We start from the raw sequence: 18,976 nt of genomic DNA, 5'->3' as shown, positions 1-18,976 counted from the left end.
AACTAGATATTACTTCCTAACATCTATACAGATGTCACCATAGATCCTAAGATACATTGAGAGCAAATTCTTGGTTATAAACTTTTTCTTTTCCTACAAATTTTACACACAAATACTATACTGGTAGTCACTCAGTCGCTTATGTATTTGTTGGTCTGAGTGTTTTAAATTTATTCTCCACTTATCTCCAAGATTTGAGGTAGCAATTGAGCTGAACATTTTTAAATCCTTTGTAGAGCAATTCGCCATTTAGAAAGATTCCTTGTTTCCTAACAGTGCCATAATACATATGATGAAATATATCTTTATATTTGTTTCTATAAACTGCATGGTTTATTTTCCGGAAATGTACCACAGATATATTGAGAGGATAGCAGCAACAATAATGGATGGCAATACCTTCTGTCTTTATCACTGGAATAGAGGGAAAATCAAGTCATATCTCAGAAAATGTACGGTAGGAATTGCTATAATTGTCCGTTCCATATTTGCTCGCTGAGAAAATGAGTAGTGATTTTTATACTTGTTGGAAAACATAAATTAAGATTTGCTTATCCATTTAGCCATCTCCAAATGAGACATGAAAATACAGACTCATGTATGACTACAGTCCAAACATGGCATTTCTTCTGTACTAAGACTTTGGGTGTTTGTTTTTGTGATTTAATTTCCTATTCAGACAGTGACCAGAAACAAAAGAGGTTTCACTGTGAGGGTTGGTCTTTATAGTAGAAAGTTACAACCCAAAGGGACAAACAGCTCTGGTAATGGCAGAAACTTTTTTGTGTCCTGCTAACTGAAGCTGATTCTTTAAAAGAATCATTCTAGATCACTAGTCCATTAGGTGAATTAAACACTTTGGCTATTTTAGTAAAACACATTGCAGGCTTTTAACACTGTTTTTTGAAAAGGGAGACACTTATGCCCCATGTAGGGCCCAAGTCTTCAGCAACTGCACTTCTCTGTGGGTTTTGCCTCCTGGAATACTCACTGACAGGCAGGCCCCTTCTGACCACCGACCTCTAACATTTCAAATAGTATTTTGTGAATTCATCCTCTCTCTTTCACAAACTATAAGGTTTAATAGCGATTAACACTAGACCACAGCATTTTCAAATTAATGATAGCCCAGCCAATTCTAATTGGTATTCTAATTAGCCCAACTGATTCAACTAATTAAGAACATTAAACTTTTTAACAAAGGCTAGCTTGCTTTGTGTGTCGTAAAATGGAATCTAAGAGGAGTGGAGATGGCGGGGGGCAAGGGGGGTAAGAACAAACCTGGATTTCCATTACAGACCCGGAGCAGGGGGGATGGGCTGATGCTCCCTTTGATGGGGGGAAGGGTCACAGCAGCCTTGGTATTCAAGAAGGGTGAGAACAGGTTCATGCAGCGATGGTACCCTGAGACTTCTCGTAAGTGGTATTAAGGGCAAACCAGCTCTGTGGTGGTTCACAATGAAGTGGAACCATAAACCATCCAGCTTTATACACAGTGTGACCTTTGTTACAAGGAAGGAGACTGGGGCTGCGCAACTGAATCTCTGCAATTTCAAAATGTGTTTAATTGAAATGTCCTATTTTCAAAAGCACTCTGTGCTCTGGTAAACTTGGCAATGGAGCAAGCAGAGCAGTGCAGGCTATCCTGGGGGCTGTGGCCGGAGTTACAGTGAAAATCAAAATCGTAGTGTCACACTTGACTCCCCTATTTTACTCACATTCCTCATCCAATTTGCTAGTAGATTCTGTGAGCCCTTCCTTTAAAATAGATCCAAATTCTGGTGACCTCTCTCACTTCCTAGACAGAACCCCTTTTATCCTAGCCACCAGGGCTAAAATGTAAGGGGATGCTTACCCCTAGGGTGGTACACCAGTGCTCACGTGACCCTAAGGGTGAGTGCCTCCTTCAGCTTAGGATCCCAGGTGCCCCGCTCACTTCCCCTCCATCACAGCCCTGCACCCACCATGTCTATCACCTGACACCTGCCATACTTTTGCCCTCTTCGCCAGCAGCAGCTCAAGGCCCTCCAATGACTGACTGCCTATCACACTTAAGAGAAAGTCTGAAATCCTCACCAAGGCTTACCAGGCCCTACATGGTCCACAACTAGATGCCTCTTTGGCAATCTCTCATATTTTTCTCTTCCTTGGTCACTGCATTCCTGGCATGAGGGCTTCCGGGGGTGAACCAAGTTTGGGGTGGTGGTCCACCCCAGGTGCAGGCCAGAGGGGGTGCACTGTCTGCAGAGAATTTTATTTTAATGTTTTTACCTTTTTTTTTACTTTATTTTATTTTATTTTTATTTTATTTTTTTTTGCAGAGAATTTTAAAAGGTTTAAAATACTGACATAGTCTATCTGCTTTCTATAATCTCCATTTTACTGGCAATTCTAAACCATGCCAGTGAAAATACTGTCTGCAAAAAACAATCTCTTGTTCTTCTAAGTCTGTGCTGTCCAATATAGTAGCTATTGAGCCCTTAAAATGTGACTGGAGTAATTGGGAAACTAAATTGTTCATGTTTAAATGTTAATTTAAAGTTAATTAACTTAAAATTTCAAACTTCAACTACCAGAAAACTTTTAAGAATGTTTTCTAACAACTTGTGAATCTATTTTTCAACTGTAAATTTTATGAAATCTAAATACAGATCAAATATTTCTGATGAAAATTTAGCATAGAAATGGAGACATGCTGTAATGTAAAATATACACCAGATTTCTAACAGCCCCAAAATAAAGAATGTAAAACACCTCATTAATGAATTTTTATATTGAATACCAGTTGAAATGGTAATGGTTTGGTTATATTGAAAGAATTCAAATATCTTATTAAAATTAATTTCATCTGTTTCTTTTTGCCTTTTTTTTTTTTTTACTATGGATACCAGGAAATTTTAAATGACTTGTGTGGTTCACATTATATTTCTATTGGAAAGTGCTGGTCTAAGTTCTAAACCAGGATATGCAAATTTCTACCTATAGGCAAAATTCAGTCCACCACCTATTTTTGCACAAGCCAAGAGCTAAGAATGGTTTTGCCTTTTAAAATAGTTGAAAAATATCAAAAGAAGAATGAATATTTCACAACATGTAAAGACTGTATGAAATTCAAGTTTCATAAATGGAGTTTTATTGGAACACAGCCACACCCATTTGTTTATATATTGCATAAGGCTGCTTTCACATTACGAGAGTAAAAGAGATCCTATGACCTGCAAAAAAAAGCCTTTAAATTTTTACTGCTTCGCTTTTGAGAGAAAAGTTTCTCCACCTCTGTTCTAAAGAATTGGTTCAGTTGTTCTTGAGTTTTAATATATGTTTGAAAGGGATGTAAATTCAGAAAACTCCTAGTTACATAGTTGGCCCCTGACACACACACACAGAGCTACGAGCCAGTCACGAAGATACTAAGAAAAAAAGGCACAGATACTTTACAGGATTATTGTGACAATTAGATAATGGAATAAAGTACCCAATAGAGCCTAACACTTAGTAAGCACCAAATGAATGCCCTTGAGCCCAAAAACAGTCTCCAAAGGGGCTTATCACAGACTTCCCTGGCGGTCCAGTGGTAAAGACTTCACGTGCTTCCACTGCAGGGGGCACAGGTTCGACCTCTAGTCAGGGAACTAAGAACCCACAAGCCGTGTGGCCAAAAAACCAACCAACCAAACAAACAAACACAAACACACACACACACACACACACAAAGGGGCTTATCACAGTCCAAGAGAAGAGACAGACAGGTAAGCAGGCAGTTACAATTCTTTGTACAAGTGTACCAGTCCAGGTACTTATAAGGAGACATCTAACATAGTCTGGGGAAAGGTATCAATTAATGAGCCCTCAGACTGACTCTGGTATTACTAAGGGACCACTTTTGCAATATAATCATCACTCATCCCCAGTTCTGAAATTTCTGTGCATTAAAGTTTGTCAGTACTCTTAGTGATAAGTGACAGAAAGTTAAACCAGAAATTTTAAAGTGAACTTATTGTTTCCATAACTAAAAGTCTGGGGTAGTCTTGCTTCAGATATGGCTTGATCCAGGTGTTCAAACACTGCCGTTAGGGATCTGCTCCTCACCATGTCTTGGCCTCTCTCCCTCTGTGAGTGCATCTTTCTCCAACAGCCTCTCCTCAGGAGTAGCCAAGATGGCACTAGCAGCTCCAGGCTGACATTCTTCCAGCTCAGCAGCCTCAGTGGGAAAAAAAGTTCCTTTTTCCAATAGTTCCATCAAAAGCCTGGGGCTGATTCTCATTGGGCTTACTGGGGTCCTGTGCTGATCCCCAAGCAAGCACTCCATCCAGGGAATGGAATTGTTGACTGGCCCCTGGGTCTAACCTATCTCCAGAGGTGGAGTTAGGACCACAAAAAGCATGCGGATTGAAGAGGGCTCATCTGCCAAAGAAAAGAAGAGCATTTTGCCAAAATATAAAGAAATGACTCTTGGCACTCAGAAACAGATGGCCACTACAAGTAAGCAAAAATTCAAAAAAATAAATCAACAGTGGTCCAGAAACTTAAGAAAATAACTAAAGCTGTGATTTGTTAAATAAGAACAGCCTCTTTTGCATTATTCAGAAGTTATGATTAACCAAGTAACTGTTTTCATATGGAGAAAGGAAAAACATATAGCAGATAAATTAGCAGATAAAATACGTTTGGCCACAATTACTTTTTAGAATTTGCCTTTCTTAAAACAAACACTCATCTGAAATAAGTATAATTCTAATGACAAATAGATTATCTTACATTTTTCATTTCCATTTGAAATATTCTTAAAGAATGATTCTAGATTTTGTGCCAACCATTTCCAAGAAATCATATTTATTCATTGGGGTGTATGTATGTGTCTATGTAATATGTATGTAGCTCTGTGTTTGAGTTGTAAAACAGAAATAAATGAAGAAAATGTTTCCCTTTTTAAACTATGTTTTAAAGTAAATAATGATAGAGCATAATTTTTCATCACCATTTGTCAGGCCAGGGTTAGGGGTGTGTGAGTGAGCACTCACCCCAGAACAAAATTTAGGGGGGTGCCTGTAATGGAGTAAATGTCTACACCCCCAAAAAATTGTAGTTGAAGCCCTAACTCCCAATGTGATGGTTTTTGGAGATGGGGCCTTTGGGATGTAAATAGGGTTAGATTAAGTCATGGGGTTGTGTCCCTTATGATAGGATAAGTGGCCTTATGAGATGAGGAAGAGATCTCCCTCTCTCTCCCCCTCTCTCTGCCTCCTTCACTCTTCCAGTATGTGCAACAAAGAAAGGTCATGTGAGGACACAGTGAGAAGGTGGCTGTCTGCAGGCCAGGAAGAGAGCCTTCCTTCAATAGAAACTGAATTTACTGGCACATTGATCTTGGACTTCCAGCTTCCAGAACTGTGAGAAGTAAATTTCTGTTGTTTAAGCTACCCAGTCTTGGTTTCTTTGTTATAGCAGCCTGAGCAGACTAAGATAGCATCAAAATCAATATAAATAACATTTTCATACAAGGTTTTTAAAATTCAAAATTAATGCAAAAAATCCACAGTAAATAAAATATCAAAATTCTATGTCTTCTGGGGCCCAATCTAGTTACCTTGCTTCTGCTTATGACTTCTTGGTAACTATGAAGATAGTTTTGATTATTAGCCTTTGAAAACTCTTTCTGGGGTTTCCTGGGTGAAGACTCTCAGTGTCGTGACACTGAGGATGGTGCTCTCACAGGGCTGACTTTCATGGGTGTGCCACCTGAGCGGGCACTCACTCAGAAAGACCCTGCACTCAGAGGGGCCCCATGCTTGGTTTAATGATCTATTGTTGCCATCTTGAAATTCTTATTAATTTCTGAACTAGGGTCCCTGCATCCTCAATTGATTCTCAGCCCCACTAATTATGTGGCTGGCCCTGTACACCTGCTTTAGGTGCCCTTCATTCAACAATAAGATAAAATTCATGATAAAGAAGATGTGGTACATATATACAATGGAATACTCGCTATAAAAAAGAATGAAATAATGCCATTTGCAGCAACATGGATGAACTTAAAGATTATCATACTAAATGAAGTAAGTCAGAAAGAGAAAGACAAATACCATATGATAGCACTTAAATATGGAATCTCAAATATGACACAAAAGAACATGTCTATGAAAGAGAAACAGATTCACAGACATAGAGAACAAACTTGTGGTTGCCAAGTCTGAGGGGATGTAGGGAGGGAAGGATTGAGAGTTTGAGATTAGCAGATGTGCACTATTATATATGGAATTGACAAACAACAAGGTCCTACTGTATAGCACAGGGAACTACATTTGATAGTCCATAATAGACCATAAAGGAAAAGAAATATATATCTGAATCACTTTGCTGTACAGTGGAAATTAACACAACATTGTAAATCAACTATACTCTAGCTCTAACTAAACCTACCCCAGGCACAAAGGGAGACTGTAAAACACTTGAGATAAAAGAGAAAGCTGGATTTCACCCTGCAATGTACAACACATCACAGAAGCCAGTAAGAGCAAAACAGGAAAGGAAAGTAAATCAGTGAAGCAGGTTCAAAATACCCATCACGTTCATCATAAATAAAAGCATATTGGCCCTTGGCAGGATACTATGTGTATCCCATCAGAAATTTCAGTTCTGCAAGATACTCCAGGAAGAAAGGAAGTCACTCATAGTGGTCTAACAAATTTGGGACATGCTCCCTTGCTCTTGGAAATTGTAATGTGATTGGGCATATGGAAGAAAATCAAGAGAGCCCACTTGAAAGAAAATACCTTAGACCACACAACTCCTTTCCTTGTGATTCCCATCAACAGTCTACAGAGCATTCTTTGGAAAACACTTTATTAGTGCATAGCATATTAACCAGAAAGTGTATTTTATGAGGAAAAAGCAACTTGGGGTTCCAAGAATAAAGGAAGCATATAGAGTTGCCAGGTAAAATATAGGACGCCCAGTTAAATCTGAATTTCAGAAAGACAATGAATACTTTCCAGTATGTTTGTCCCATACATAAATATGTCTGAAATTCAAATTCAACTAGGTGTCCTGCATTTTTATTTGCTAAATCTGGCAATCTTAGTAGTATACCCATTCTGCCATGTCCTCCAACCAGGTGTATTTCATATGGAGAGTGGGTGGCTTATGAAAACTGGAAGTTGAAGGAAATAAAAGAGGCAGACACTTCTAAAAGGTATTCCTAAGGTCCTTGTAGGTTAGCGGGTAACTCCCAAAGCACAGAGATTCTCAACCATGTGGAGGTTTAACAAGTGCTGTTGGCAAGGCCCTATCTCCAATGACAGGTGAATACGTCGATTTATCCATTAAGCACAGTACACAAGAATAAAAAACATAAACATATATATGTTTATATATATTATTGTATATATATATAAACATATATATAATTATTCATATAATAATACAATCCATCTTGGATTATACTTCTTATATAGCAACACAATCACCAAGGATAATTTTTATAATTTGTATTATTCTTTTATGGAGGACGGGACCTACAAAAGCACAGTATCTAGGGCCCACAAAAGTCATAACTCCATGCTGCCCAGACATTCTGAATTAAACGCCACACCACCTCATCTATACAATTCTCACTTTTTATTTAGTTATGACTAGAATTCTCATGGAAGATAAAGTTTTGCAGTCTCCTGAGGAATAGTTAAAAACCAAGTTCTCAAAGACCTCACGAGTTACATTTCAAAATTTCCTTTTCAATCTGCTCTTTCCTATTGTAGAAAAATTAAAATTCTTCCAGGTAAGAATGTTAATTTCATCCACATTTCCAATGGGCTATTATGTTTTTACTGCCATCACTACCAAAAATGTCTAGGATCATTTCAAACCTGAAAGAGACAGACTTCTTCTATGGAGTCTTATAAATCAGGGGTCCCCAACCCCCGGGGCCATGGACTGGTATCAGTCCGAGGCCTGTTAGGAACTGGGCTACACAGCAGGAGGTGAGCCGTGGGTGAGCGAGCAAAGTTTCACCTGCCACTCCCCACCGCTCCCCATCGCTCGCATTGCCACCTGATCCATCCCCCCGCCCCGACCCCGTCCATGGAAAAACTGTCTTCCACGAAACCGGTCCCTGGTGCCAAAAGGGTTGGGGACCGCTGTTATAAATGACTCTTACCCCCCACTACTTTAGGGATGTGTCTACATGAGTCTAAATGCCCCTAAAGACCAGGAGTCTTTTAAGGACAGGCACCGTGTTCTATTGGTTTATCACACTAGACATTCAATAATCGCAGCTGTTAAGGACATGCCATCTTTAGGTGTCCTGTCTGGCCTTTAATTCCAAATACGTAATATATTCACTTACTTCTGTTTCATTTTCTTCACTGATTCTCTCTCAGCCCCCTCCCAACATGGATTGTTTGTAAGAGACATGCTAATCTGGAAGGATTTTTGCTTTGGAGAAGAGGATCGTTATTATTATCGTGGATTTCCCATTCCTTATCAGTCCACCAAACGTATGCGCTGCCTCAGCAGCCAAGTAACCAGCAGGGCCAGATGGAGCATGACGGAGGACGGTCCCTTCCATTCTTTTTTATATCAATATCTCCCAAAAAAGTAACAGGGGGAAAAGTAGAGCTGGCGTACTGCAAGCTATCATCGCCACTAACAAGCCAAACTTATATCCTGTGAATGGTAGAAAATCCAGCCTGGGGAATGCTTAATCTTTGAATCAAAGGGATAATGATATATTTCCTGCAGAAAATGACACTGGCCAATAAGAGAATTCAAAGCCATGTGCCACAATCTGAGACTGGATCTTGTACCAGTATTGGTGGCCAAAATGAACGGCAAACTCCTTCGTGAAATAGTTACTCTAGCTTTTGAAAGAAGTAATTAGCACTGCAGCAGACTTTTGGGATTAAAAAAAAAAAAATAGGAAGGAGATATCTGGGTTCAATCTTCACACATAGGCTGAATAAAATTACTGATCATTTTTGCCACCTCAGAGCCTCATGCTTTCCAAAGGAGTTTTTCCTGCTTAAGGACTTATATAATCTACCATTTAACTTATGGTATGTGAGGCATGAAGCTCTCTGTCACTGACTTATTACCTCATTGCTTAGCCATAGTGTTAATGAAGAAAAGATTACAGCTTTGATTGATAGATGGGCCTCATTGCTCTAAGGTGAGCAGTCAAATGTGCTATGACTACAGTTGATCAATTCAATTCTACTATCAATATTGATTGAGTCCCTACTAAGTACAAATCAGCGTGTGTGTGACGTAGGGACTGCAAAACAGAATGAAACAAACAGAAATCCGAGACAGTTTTTGTCCTCACGATCTAGCTGGGGAGACAGATGCATTCACAAATAGCTCCACTACAAAGTAAATTATGCTACGCACAATAATAGAACCACAAAGTATAGTGGGAAATCAGAGGAGAAAGATTAATTCCAACCCGTGAGGATGTGAATGGATCGCCATGAATTTACTACCACCCCAGGAACAACAACTTACCACATATGTTATGATAACAGTGGGTTCGGATTGCTATTTTAAAACACAAATGAAAAATATACTCTAATTAGATGAGATTTGCCAGCCAAACAGAGCAAACCAACCAGAAGTCTAAAATACAAGAAGACAAATAATGATTTGGGCTTTTTCATTTTGTGTAGGATTAGTTCGCTGCTTATTCTATTGCTATAGGTGTAAACAATGTTTTTTTTTAGTGTGATCTAGGGGTTATAAGTTCTACCTGTATATGGCAGATCTTGGGACAAATACATGTGGTCTCTGGGGGGTGACTGGATTGTGCCTGTGTGCGTTTGAATCCGTGGCATTAGCAAAGTTAGCCTTTTAATCTAATGCTTTAGTTTCCAAAGTCACCTCATGGCCTTATATCTGCAAGCATGTAAACATTAGGACTAAAAATGCTTTTTGTCTGTTTATTGTCTGGGTGTGTAGTGTATTCCTTCCATCAAAGCCACTGAGAAATTCAAAAGTAGGTGGAGACAAAGTGCAAAGTCTTCAGTGTTTCTATAAGAAAGAAATGGACTATTCATAGCAGAGAAGCTCAGGTCCCTTAAATATTTGCAGCCTGGCTCAACCTTCCCTCAGATGGTATCTGTCTTTAACACTTTGCTATATTTCCTGGCCCAAGGAGCTAAATTTGTAAACGAAAGGATATAACGTTTTCAAAATAATTGATTTCATTGACAACATAATATGTGCTCTCCACCTATAACCCGAATGCTTGGAAAACCAGAGGACATTGCCATAGACGTGAGCCTTTCCTTCACAAAGAGTTGAGGAATTATTTCACATAAATGCCTTATTTTTAACCTCCCCCCATTTTTATTTTAAAATAATCCAGCAAATAATAATGCAAGGCTTACTATGTGCCAGCTAATATTATAGCCATGTACATCCAATGACCTGTGAGATAAGAATATATTTATCCCCATTTGACGGATGGAAAACCTGAAGCATAGGACCTTACTCAGAGTCAACGAGCAAGAAAGTGTTAGAAGCAGGGGTTCTGGTTCCCGATACCACATACTGATCTGCTTATGTACTTATGCTTTAGCTACTATACTGGTCTGCTTATGTATATAATCCTCACAGCTGTTGTAAGAATTATATAGCATATGCAGAAAAGTTGGTACAAAGAAAGTATTAAAATATTAGTCAATATTAACATGATCAAATGTTAGTCAGTAATTTAGCCATCATGTTTTAAAACTTAAAATCAACTAAAGTACTCTTTAAGTGCAAGTATTCTGAAATATGTCCTTGTAAACCTTCTGCATAATCTTAAATTTGCACTATCTTCCTAAAGGGTATTACATAAACAAAGCAAATATTCATTTGTTTGATACTCTACACCATAGTCTGCCCCTCATGCATCTCAATGCTTTAAGTTTGTTAGTTTCATTTCCTAAACAGGATTCTTGAGTCATTGAAGGAAAGGATTGTGTCTTCTACTGTCTTTCTCCAGTATCACAGTGGCTGTTGCATAGGAATCACTCAGTAAATACTTGTAGGTTTGTAACAGACTCCATAGCTTTGGGAGAATATTATTGATCTTGTGTAATGATCTTAGAAAGTGTGTGACTATCATGTAGGTAATTACTAAAGATTAACTCTTTCTAAATGTCCTATTCCGAATTCCTCTTAAAATTACACATGCAGAATACATGTATGCATTTCTGTTGGATATATACCTAGGAATGGACTACACCTAACATATATATGTTTACTAAATTATTTGTATTAGGATAACACTACTTATAATAGCCCCAAACTGGAAATTATCCAAACACCTGTCAACAACAGAATGGAGAAACAAATTATGATATAGTCATACAATTGAATATTATACAGCAACGAGAATGAACATTCTACAGTTACGTGCAACAACATGGATAAACTGCACAAACAAAATGTTGAGATAAAGAAATCAGACCCCCCAAAAGTATATACTGAATGATTCCATTTATATAATGTACAAAATGAACAAAACCAAGCAATGCTGTTAGAATTCAGGACAGTGCTCTCTCTTGGGGAAAAGTGTTGGGTACCTGGAAGGGGCAGGAAGGAGGCTTTTCTGGTAATGTTCTGTTTCTTGATCACAATCTTATTACACAGATGTGTTCAATTTGTCAAAATTAATGGAGCTGTGTACTTATTGTCACGTGTGCTTTTCAGTCTTTATTATACTTCAAATGAAAATAATTCTCCAAATACTTGCAAACTCTACTCAAATGTTTTCTTCATTCCCTACCAACAAACTCTCTTATCATAGTAAGCTTAATCTGCTTTTAATTAGAATATTGTGGACGTATTTTGTGTGTTAATTCAACTCTAACTTCCTTGAGAGGTGGGGCTCTTTGTTGTTTATCTTTATTTCTCCTAATAATATCTAGAGTGGTAACACACAAATGTAAGTGTTTTGTTGAAGGAATGAAAAAAATGAAAGAATAAATGAACAACTCAACCCTCAACTATTCCAGACAAACAGAAGCTCAGTCATGACGACTGTAATCATTGTTAGAGGATTATGTCATACATGGCAGTCTACTGATCTACCTGTCTATGCACATGGCTCTAAAAGACAAATGTATACAGTAAAAACGCTTAAGTCACTGGATATATTAATAGGATAATTCTTCATTTTGTGAATAGATTCATGGTTAAGTTTTTCTACTTCATCTAATATTTATTATTTATTCAGGATTTATTTTGTACTAGAAACAGTTCTAGGCAGTTCATTGACATTTGATCATTTAATTCTTAAATCAGTAAAGTGTGAGTTGTTAAGAAACTAGGATTTGCATTCAGACAGACTTATGTCCAAATTGTGATTCTCCCACTTAAAAACTGAGCAGTTGTGGGTACATTAATTCTCTGAGCCGCATAGTTTCATAGGGTCTACAACAGAGATAGTCACGTCTACCTTATTGCAAGGTTCCCATGAGACAATGTACAGTTGACCCTTGAACAACACAGTTGGAATTGCATGGGTACACTTACAAATTTTTTCAGTAGTAAATATCATAGTACTACACCATCCACCGTTGACTGAATCCAAGGATGCGGAACCATGGATACGAAGGAATTGTGTGTGTGGAAGGCCACCTATAAGTTATACGTGGACTTTCGACTGTGAAGAGGGTTGGTACCTCTATCACCCAGCCCCAAATTATTCAAGGGTCAACTGTAAATGAAGCATTTAGCCTGGTGCTTGGCGGATTACATGTGAAAGAGTACTGTTCATTATCATCAGGACCAGAGGTTAAGGAACATTCCCGCATCTAATCCACGACCATCCATCAGTAAGTTCTGCTGACTGTATCTCCAAAATATGTTTCCGGGCCTCCTCTCTCCATTTCCATTACCACCACTCTAATCCGGGCCACAGCCAGGCCCCTCTTGTTCTGTCCACTGTCATAGGCTTTGTAAATCTCTCCCTGTTTCTTCTTTTCTTCTCTCCAAAGCAGCCAGAATGATCCTTTCAAATCTTAAATTGCCTTAAACCCTCAATGTCTTCCTTTGAAATAAATTCCAAATACTTCACCAATACGCAATCTCATATGGTCTGATCCTTACTCTTCCTGTGCTCTGACCCTTCTGGTCCTCCCAGAACATTAGACATTTCACATGTACTCTTGCCTCTGTTGCTCTTCCTTCACAGCCCAGCACAAAAGATGACTCAGAAAAAGGTTCCCATGTAATCCAGTAGATCTTCCCATGATTCTCTGTAGCCATCAACACGTAAATTTCACATTTCTATGTTTACCTGTTCATTGCCTGCCCACCGTTTAGACTGTAAACTTCCCAACAATTTTGCCACGGCTGTTCCACACGCCACTGAATAGTCACCACTAACCCAGTGCCTGGAACATATATCTTCATTCAACAAGTATGTACTTACGGCCTTTCATGAGCAGGCACTAGAACTGCAGATTAATACACACATTAAATAAGTAAATGTATTGTGTTAGCAAGGGATCATCTCTACTGAGAAAACCAAAACTGGTGGAAGGTGGATAGAAGGGGAGAGATGGGGGTAGGGGTACAGTATAAACTAGGGTGGTCAGAGGGGACCTCCCTGACAGGAGCATTTGAGCAGAGACGAAGAATGTGAGAATAAACCATGGAAGGGGATTCCAAGTAGGACCAAGTGCAACTATCCTGAGGTAGGAGTGTGCCTGAGAGTGTGAGGAAGAGTCGAGGGCCAGTGTGGCTGGAGCTGAGCGAGTGAAGGGGAGAGTAGTAGAAGGTGAGATCAGAAAGGCCAGAGGAAGCCTCGGGGCCTCTGTTAAGTTTAGGTTTTGACTGAGGGAGAGGGGAAGCCATTGAAGGTTTCCGAGCCTAGAGGAATACAATCTGATTCATGTTTTAACCAGATGCTCAGGATGCTGAGTTGAGGACTGTGTATGGAATGTAAGGAGCCAAGAGTGAAAGCCCGGGTGCCATTTAGGCCAGGTGAGAGATGAAGGCAGTTTGGACCAGGGTAGGAGTAGTGGAATTGCCAGAAAGTGGTCAGATCCCGGATATAATTTTAAGATAGTACTGAGAGAATCTGCAGACATTTGTTTCTAGTGTGTGAAAAAGAGGAGTCAAGAATTACTCCAAAAGCGATATTCAGTAAACCTTTGTTGAATGGATGAATGAATGAATGAATGAATGACACATAGCTATTAAACAGCAGCAAGGTTAGTTGGTCATCAAAATTCTTGTTGTGATTCTCAACTTTTTAAGAAACTGAGAGAAAGCCTTTCTTTAGAAAAATGTTCCTATGTACATATATGCCAAATTTGTACATAATTTTAGGAAGGTCCAGAACCTCTTAAAATCCATCCAGGAATCCCCTGTGTGAAGAGAGCCTGCATGTCATCATACAAGCAACTAATATAAAACTTGATTTTCAAGATGCAGTTTGCATAAACTTTTGCAAAAAAAAATCTCCTTATAAAGTACCCACTCCAATCTTACAAAATGGATTCATGTAACAGGAAAAAGACAAACTGCACTTCTGTTTTCTATGTTTATAAGTAACGATTACAACACTGGAATATAGCAATAATTTTGAATTCAGCAGCATAAAAAATAGTCATCAGAGACAATAAATCATTCTTAATATTTGTAAAAGCCTAAAGGAAACTACATTTTCTTACAGTAAGATCACAAAAGTTAATAAAACACCATTTCTTTACTAATGGCTGGAAGTATAATAACTCAGTCCAATAATACTGGTTTTGTCATACTGGTAGAAGTTTTCACTGGCAGATTCAGGTGACCTTATTTGATAACAAATTAGAAAATGAATTTAATAAATGCGGTTTGGTGAGTAAAATAAAAAGTATGCTTCATGGAAGAAAAATGAGAAAGGTATTTCTGGAAAGGACTGCAGTGCTGTTTTGTGCAAAGACTAAAGTCAAAGACTGAATGTTGCAGTGTGTTGTGAGTGGCATAAACAACCATATATTTTTAAATTGCATAATAATAGTACAATTCACTCTAGTCTTCACTCTGAAAGAAATCTAAAAAGCAATCCAAATGTTGCTTTATTTCCAGATTATCTGTTTAGTCTAAGTAATGCTAGTGTAATACACATAAACAAAATATTAAGACATCTAGTTTAAACTATATTTTTAAGCCCTCTAAAGTTTCAAGGGGAATAAGGTTGTTTTGTGTCTTGTCTTACAAGTTAAATACCTTTATTTAAACCCCAAGGGCTGTTTTCCAAAGTGGGATGCTCTGTCACAGCCATAAAACTCTTTCAAGGCAACGCGGATCACAGAGTTAAAACTCTAGGGATTAACACTGGGCTAGTTCACAGGCTTCCAGGCTGCCCTGAAGCATTTGTCTAAAAGCTTAAAAAAAAAAAAAAAAAAAAAAAAAAAGGCAATACAGAAAATGGTCCAAAATCTATCTCAGGAAGTACCCTACTTCTGGGGAAAAAAACTCTGGTGCTGAGGTTTTGCTGCCTGATCCTGCCCAGGTCTACATTCTGCTGCCTTATACCCCTGGAGAGCTGAGAAAAATGCCTGTCATGTTCCAAACTGATCTCTTAAGTAATGAGGGGATTGTGAAAAAGAGAGTCAACAGAATTCCCATTTGCTAAGACACAGGTACCAACTGGATGACCTAAAAATAACAACACTTGAGTCTTAATTTAGACTTTACGCCTCTGTTGCCTTGCAACTGAGTCAAATTATACCTAAATTTTCTCTGGGTCATTTTTATGTGAAATATGAACATTCACCCAGTGAAAGCAAGACAGAGGCAGGCAGATAGACATTGGGCAATTTCAAAAAATCTATTTAAAAATGTCATGGGCTCAGAAGCAAAGAGCATATCAGTTCAATTAATATTAAATTGAGTTATAGAGGTAAACTTTGGTGTGCAGTGGTTGCCGTAAAAGGAGAAATGGTGAGGATACACTCCCTTTACTCCGAGTATTTGTCTATAACTCACAATGTATTTCTGTTTGGAGTACTGGTGTTAACATGCTTTCTTAGCAGAGAGTAGAACAGCCGTTATGGTGTATGTTATGAATGCATATTAACAGCACAGACATTTGCATATCTGGAACTACAGTAGAAAATGCATAACGAAATTTCTTTTGAAAGACTATTGTACAAACACACAGAATCCTTGCTAAATCTTGACATAACAACTTTTTGTTTCCTCCCTTTAAAAAAAAAAAAAAACTAAGACATTCAAACAATAGATTAATACTCAGAAAACCTCAACACAGATTCTATACCCCACCTCGCCACATCACCACCACCACCAAAGGGTTTTATTTCATGTTCAAAGGCAGAAATAGAACAGCCCCAAATGTTTTCATGGAAAAGCTGCTTCTCATTTGTCTGCACATCGCAAAGATAAAGTATAAAATCTATCTTTGGGATGAGGTACATCGGTGATAATTTTCTACTAATGTGTCACTTTATCTGTTCCTTGGATTTTGATTTTCATGTCTGTGATGCCTGTAATACAATGCAGCTTCTGGAGACTTTGCAAGTTTAAAATATGGTGCAATATGCAACATTCATGACAGGGCTGGCTGCTTCAAGGCTTGTGACTCTGATACTTACTTACCCTCCTTTACATTTAAAAAGTAAACCATTCCTGAGAACAAACAAAATTCTGCACCTGGTCTTCCTATAGATATTCTCTGTGCTGATATAAAAATTGTGTGTAGTTTTTGAACCAAAAGCTATATGAAATACACTTAATGCACCCATTACCAGGACTATCCCCTTAAACAACAAATTTGAAATGCCTTTGGTGTGTCTGATTTTTTTTAAAAACATGAGCTAGGCCAACCTACCCCCTATTTTAAGTTATGAGTTTATAGCCTTATTTTAAATTTGCATTTTTTTACCAGACCACTGAGAGACAAAAAATGACCCTCCTTTACTTAGCATGATTCTTCTTTTTGCCAACTTCCCCATCTTTTCTCGAACAGTCCAGGCAAAGTCAGGTAACTTTGTGGGGAGACAGAAATGAGTGGGGTATGACAGGAGAAAAATTGCATTTAGCTTGAGTCCCCCGATGCCAATTTGGAACCAAAGTGCATTAAAGCAGCAGAATTTTAAACCTTTCAAAACTGGGATTTATAAGGGGAATGCTAACACAGATTCAACAGTTACAACTCTGCCAGGGATTACTTTAATACCAAAAGCATACTGTCTCACTTTATAGAAAGAGATTACTCAGTTGTCAAACAACAAAGGTTGTGTTTGTCTATTTTTAAACTTTTATTTTTTTTTAAAGCGCCCTTTTAACTTCAGTGACAGGCAATCCTGAAATAAAATGTCCTTTTATTTCAGGGGTAGGGGGCTGGTGGTGGCAGGGGAGTAGAGAAAAGGAGAAGGCGAGGTTTGCCTCTGGCTTCACAGTTCGTTTTAGCTATAAGGCTTTGCCAGCTTTGCTTAACTGTTTGTACCCTGCTTTTGTTAAGAAACCAAAAGGGAAAAGTGGAAGAAAAAGGTAAGTATGAAATAAATCTGACAGAGAAAAACAACTGGACCCTGATACAGGGATGAGAAGATATTTTAAAAGATTTTGATCTAGAGGGGGGAAAATGTGAGGGGATGATTTTCAGGAGAAAGAAAAAAATCTGAAAGCTCCAAAAAATAGGAAAGCTAACCTTTGACTAAAATACTCAGCAAAATGCTAGGGAAAGACAAAAACCTAAGTGATAATTTTTATGTTCATTGTATATGAAATGAAATGAGAAGGAACAGGCCAGTGAAGGCTGTAAAGAGAGGGACAATAAGAGAGTGAAGTTGTGACTTTGGGTAGAGGACATAAGAATGTAGTTTGAAATCTTTCACAGTGGACTTGCAGTTGTCTCTGCATTTTACACAGATATACAAAGAATCTCTGAAAAGTTGTTGAAAGATACCAGCAAGTGTAGAAAGGGGAGCATCTGAGGATGTCTTTCACAGACCCCAGATGGAGAAACTGTTCTTTTATTCCAAATTCTTAAGAAGCACAGAAGTCTTACATGTCAATAAGAGAACACACAGACACACACCCATAAGTTACATGCCATGAAAGGAAATAAGGAGACCTTTGTTGATCCCTGTTCGCTTACACAAATCTTAGTTTGGTTAAGCATCTCAAGACCATTTTCCTGATCTCAGCTCCTTTTCACGGCTTTCTTTCCCTGGGCACCCAGGTGCACAAATGGGATGGTGATCTTTACAAAACATCAACAACAACGACAACAAAAAACCTCTTGCTCACACACAAAAGCCCACCTTGTAAATGAATGGAATATTAACGACTACCTAATAGTTGCACCGTTGGCAGGGCGAAACTGAACACTAACACAGCTATTTCTACAGATTGCCAGTGAAGCCGAAGCAGCTCGAGGAGAAACGCACCTACTGTATGTGAAAGGCTGGTGCAGATTTTTTTCCTATCAGTCTAACCTTCTGTGTTGATGCATGAATGCTGGTACCCACTTACAGGGATGCCAGATGATCAGTGCAGAATGAAGGTCCCAAGAGAGAGGATCACATGGTTCTCTCTGCCCTGTGACGTCACTAGCAGATGGCATGGGTACCAGCTCTGGCAGTTGGCATCAATGTCACTTTTTAGAGATCAATGAGATAGTGCAGATACACACAGATCTAGAGACTCCAGGAGACGATGCGACACTCAGCCTGAAAAGATGTGGAAGATCCAAAATGAAAACTGATTATTGAATGAAATTAAAACCTAAGGTAATATAAATAAAGATATACTTCAATTGATGCTGGCTTTGCATGCAAGTATTTAAAGATACAGTGTCACTGTCTTATAGTATTTATATGGTCTTTTGTCATCTATAACTTCTTATCATATTTCATTCTTATGATGTAATTATCACATACTTTCACGGCTATTATGTAACTGCAAGTATGTAGACATTATTAAGAGTTTGCGTGTGTGTGTTTGTGTGTGTGTGTGTGTGTGTGTGTGTTGA

This window comes from Leucopleurus acutus (assembly GCF_964270905.1).
Source record: "Leucopleurus acutus genome assembly, chromosome: 9".
Lineage (NCBI taxonomy): Eukaryota > Metazoa > Chordata > Mammalia > Artiodactyla > Delphinidae > Leucopleurus > Leucopleurus acutus.
The sequence above is the reverse complement of the archived record's forward strand: the minus strand, read 5'-3'. Positions refer to the sequence as shown.